The sequence below is a fragment of the Schistocerca serialis genome, chromosome 9 (genome assembly GCF_023864345.2).
Source record: "Schistocerca serialis cubense isolate TAMUIC-IGC-003099 chromosome 9, iqSchSeri2.2, whole genome shotgun sequence".
NCBI classification, from domain to species: Eukaryota; Metazoa; Arthropoda; class Insecta; order Orthoptera; family Acrididae; genus Schistocerca; species Schistocerca serialis.
The window spans coordinates 320,297,601-320,302,810 of NC_064646.1; the positions used below are offsets into that span (position 1 = coordinate 320,297,601).

At 38.5% G+C, this 5,210-nt stretch overlaps 2 non-coding genes across 2 annotated transcripts; both read left to right on the plus strand.

Annotated features, from left to right (window-relative positions):
- Positions 1–1,288: 1,288 nt before the first annotated feature.
- Trnas-cga (transfer RNA serine (anticodon CGA)) lies at positions 1,289–1,363 on the plus strand. The gene has a single exon. It is a non-coding gene; the product is annotated as a tRNA-Ser (tRNA).
- A 226-nt stretch (positions 1,364–1,589) lies between these two features.
- Trnas-cga (transfer RNA serine (anticodon CGA)) lies at positions 1,590–1,664 on the plus strand. Its single transcript has one exon. It is a non-coding gene; the product is annotated as a tRNA-Ser (tRNA).
- Positions 1,665–5,210: the final 3,546 nt, after the last annotated feature.

The window sequence follows — 5,210 nt, forward strand, 5'->3', positions numbered from 1 at the left end:
GCTACGTCGTCAATTAGTAGCTCGATGTCAATATTTTCTTCTTTGGCTCCACTTACTTTTCGCAATGTACAAGGAAGAAAAATAAGCACGGAAAAAATTCGTCAGGTCACGACGGAAACGCCTGTGGAATGGTACATTAGCTTATTTGTTTTAGTTTAAATATTTGTCATGTATTGTTGTTTTTCTGACATGTTCCACATCCTGGAGGACCTCCTCACTACGGATCAATTGGAATGAAAGTAAATCTAATCTAAATCTAATGATTAAGGGTGTTCATCTGTGCCTAGAGATTTTTTCCGCGAAATCTACGTTAACGCGAGCTATATATTCGGGTGTAAAGTGAAATGTTAGATAACTAAACGCACAATTTGAAAACGCGCATCAGATTTCTGTTATGCGAACTACACACGTGAAAAAGAGACGAGCAGAGGAGCAATGCAGCTTCAAATGTCATTTAATTTTTAAGCAGAATGAAATAATACGCTGCAAATCTCCCACAATACGCTCCTGAGACTACTAGTCGTATGCCGCAATACGTTATCGTTTTTAGCTAACGTACTATTGTAATTAAAAACAAGAATGATCGAAATTCCTGACTTAACCAAAGGGTAATTTTTCTGCATAAACTGTGTGTAACGTAAGAGAGTATTGAAAGATTTCACCGTAGTTAAATACTAAAGCCACTGAAGGTAGTACATTCAGTCGTCTGGCCTCTTCAGTCCTTCCTTATCCGAATCCGAGAAATACATTTCACTTCCGTGTCACTTGCTCCGTTGGTAACGAGCCTATTAACAACAGAATCCACGAAGCCAACCAGACGTAGCATTTTGTCTTCTTCTTTTATGACGAGCCGTTCTATATCCCGCCAGTGACGTGTGAAAAAGCTGCGTGTGTTAATTCCAGTACTCCTGGCAGCTTAACAGTTTTGGTACTTCTCGGGCCAAATCTTGCAGCTTCGCTCCAGATCAGTTCCGTATGGGTTCATACTGTAATGGTACAGTAGCAAATGTAATAATGCAGCATTTGTATGATGTGCTCGATGCTGTGAAAATGATTGTTTTTCATGTTTCTACGACACTTATCTACATCTGTGGTATAAAACGGTGCACATAGTACAAATAAAGATGATTTGGTTCTTCGTTCTTGCCTTAAAAAATTAAATTGTTATGTTTTCCTAATTTAAAAAACTTTTATGAACAGTCTTTCGCAGGAGAGCTTCTGTAAAGTTTGGAAGGTAGGAGGCGAGGTACTGGCAGAAGTAAAGCTGTGAGTACCGGGCGTGAGTCGTGCTTCGGTAGCTCAGTTGGTAGAGCACTTGCCCGCGAAAGGCAAAGGTCCCGAGTTCGAGTCTCGGTCGGGCGCACGGTTTTAATCTGCCAGGAAGTTTCATATCAGCACACACTCCGCTGCAGAGTGAAAATCTCATTCTGGAAACATCCCCCAGGCTGTGGCTAAGCCATGTCTCCGCAATATCCTTTCTTTCAGGAGTGCTAGTTCTGCAAGGTTCGCAGGAGAGCTTCTGTAAAGTTTGGAAGGTAGGAGACGAGGTACTGGCAGAAGTAAAGCTGTGAGTACCGGGCGTGAGTCGAGCTTCGGTAGCTCAGTTGGTAGAGCACTTGCCCGCGAAAGGCAAAGGTCCCGAGTTCGAGTCTCGGTCGGGCGCACGGTTTTAATCTGCCAGGAAGATTCATATCAGAGCACACTCCGCTGCAGAGTGAAAATTTCATTCTGGAATGATCATCGGATCATCAATACTCTCTTACGTTATACAGCTTATGCAGAAAAATTACCCTTTGGTGAAGTCAGGAATTTCCATCATTCTTGTTTTAATTACAATAGTACGTTAGCTAAAACCGATAACGTGTTGCGGTTTTCGTCTAGTAGTTTAAGAAGCATATTGTGGGAGATTTGCAGCGTATTATTTCATTCTGCTTAAAAATTAAATGCCATTTGAAGCTGCATTGCTCCTCTACTCGTCTCTTGTTACGTGTGAGCTGCAGCTGGCCACGTCTCTGCAGGCTAGCTGTACCAGCTGACAGGCCAGTGCTGTCCAAGTTAATGCGCCGGTAAAGCTGTAGTCCCGTAATATCGGTAAATGGATGTGCGCGTACGCACAGCACAAAACTTACCCTTATTATCGTACTTGACAGTACTCAAGACAGCTTGGTTGCAGTCTCACGTGAAACGGAAATCCAATGAGTTTCCAGCAAACATGGAAGAATACAGACTGCAATGTTTACATATGGTTTATTCGAATGATGAACGGATTATAGCAACCAGGTATCGACCAGAGCCTCATAAGCTAGGTAGGCTATTGACATGCCCAAAGAAGTAGTAATCCACTGGTGTTCTATTTTGTGACCGAGCTGGCTATGGAACGAGATCATTGCAACAATTCCATTACCTGAATTGGGGGCTCCATATGGTTCCCAAGTTGTGCAGCGAACGTAAACCATAAAATTACCAAATAAGCAGCAACCAGTTGCAAGATCATGTTTTCTTTATGGAGTCCATGTTTGACGTCTGTTTAAGGCAGTATTATTACTCAGGGAACATACACGTTGAAAGCACCGATGATGGTTGTCAATCAGTTGAAATCGATATACAAAATTAAATAAAGAAAACATGATCTTGCGACTGGTTGCTGCTTATTTGGTAATTCCATTATTATCCTTGGTCAATTACAGAGAAATACTCAGAAAACATTCCTGAACAACCTCTAAAAGAATGTCGATGGAGTTCTGGCACACACTGTGGAAACTGAAGAATTCAGATATCTTTTTTTCCAGATGTCACATTACATTAAAAATCAGTCTCGATGTGCAAAATGGCAGCTACGTCTTTTACTGCAATAAATGAGTTACTCATGATGATGAATAAACCACAGCCAAGACAACCCGGTCACTGCGTAAAATATATTTTGTGATTCGGTCTTACAATTTGTGTTTGACGTAAACTGAAAAAAATGTTTACTAACAGTACAATAACTGTAATGTAATAATGTGAAGAACCATTGCCACAAGGGCACTTATCAGATAGGTATTACAGTCATGGTACTTGCAAATTACTATGAGATGGAACTCGTAACAAAGCTTGTCTTTGATGGAGTGCTGTTAACGTCTAATCATTTTCGTAAGGAATAGGTGCTTGTATATATTGCTGTAGAGAAAGCTGAATAGAAAAAAATATTATTTCCCATACCCTTTTTGTGGCGAGCGTGTTACTGCGTTTCTGCTGGGACTTTATTTGTTGTGTTCTGCTTCGTGACCTGAATATGAAAGTTCAAGATGCCACAGTGACCTCTTTCCTGCAATTGCAGGAGGCAGGGCATGCTCTTCAGTTAATGAACCTAAATTATTGTCATGATAATTATATATTATCTTGAAGGCAAGAAATCATTCACACATACATATTCTTATGTACAGTATCGGTATGACATAGTTTTGCACAATACCTGCCAGGGAAGCTTATTTAAAAAAAAAACGTCCTACTAAATGTGAAATCTGAAGCTAGTGGTATCTCACAAGGCACCTGAGTTATCCAGAATTAGTAGCTTAGAGAATCAGTCAACATATCAGTACAGGTAAACAACTGTTATAGACAGCTTGACAATTTAGCTCAGATCTGACAATATTAAAAACTCTATATTTTTCTGACTTTAGAACAAGTCGTCGCTAGTTGCTTCTTCATTCATCACGTATTAATTGTATGTCCGACACGTTCGTGGGTAGCCAATTAAGCTTCATGAAAAGATTACTTACACATTAAGAACTTCGTAAATATTGAGCTGTCCGAAATTCTTGTTTCTTTCATAAGAGTTTAATTCATGCTTAATCGTGCTGTGGGGCAAATAAATGTGGGTTGGAAATGGCACTAGATAAAAAAAAATAAACAAATAAAATAAAAATAGCAGTTTCATGAGACATGGTGTATACCTGAACATAAATGGGAAGATTGGTCCAACTCATTCATAAAAGTATAGAGGAGAAGCTCAGGTCATAGCTTTTGTCATGGTTAGGAGAATTAAAACTTTTTAAGATAGATCCAGACAACAGGTCCTTCTACCAAAGAGTACCTCCATTAGTTTAGAAATGTCTACAATAAGCACTAAGATACGGAGTCTGACACAAAAGGACACACTTAGTACACATCTTAAACAGGAACAAACCATTGCAGAAATAAGATCGAAAATTAGCAGTTGTAAATACATATCACCAAAACTTGAAGCAAAACAAAATAAAATACATCAGTTCAAAGCTTGAGTTCTTGCAGTGGCACTATAGTTTGTGTCACTGAGCTGGTGTAGAAAATAAAGTCCAACATGTATTATTATTACTGTAAGGAAGGAAAGACTTACATAGGGAATTTCAGTGGGTGGAGGATCATGCATCTCTATCAGGAAAAGAACACAGCTTAAATTGAGACATGAGCCTAGTATAGTTAGTGAAGACAAACACTTTGAACTATCAGCTAATGAATTAAGCAGGGATTGACAACAAGAAATTAATCAATTTGTATGTATATTAGTTACCTACTGATAGTGAAGCCACTTTTTAAATACAGTGACAGAAGTGCTAGATGAAGTGTGAACAACAAAAGTTAACATAATTTTTTGTGTAGATGTAAATGTAAACACATGATTTTATAAAATTTATGAGGTGACCTAAGAGGTGATCTATTCTGAAATAGCATCCCACCTTAGCAACAATAATATCCTCAGTAAACCACAGTCTGGGTTTCAGAAGAGTTGCTCTACTGGGACTGCCATTTACATGTTCACTCACAAAATTTTTTCAAGCATTAAAAGATAAAATAGTGTTGGTTGATAGTTTTGCAACCTATTGAATGTATGAATCACAGTATTCTCCTAGATCTAGGAGATTCAATGTATCTATATATTGAAGTTTTCTGGGACTGATGGTACAGCCAACGAGCTGATAATGTCAGATCTAACCAAAAGACTGCAGTGTACTTATTAATTCAGCCAATGTAGTCTGAGGACGTAATTCTGACTATTGTTTTTCAGTATGTAATGACCTTCTACGTAATATACAACAAGTAGAATTAATTCTTTTTGCAAATGACACTAGTATTGTAATAAATCCAACCATGCATACAGAAACAGAAGAAATAATAACCAGTGTTTTTAAAACTATCATTGACTGGATTTCTGCGAATGGTCTCACTCTCAGTTTTAAAAAGAAACAATG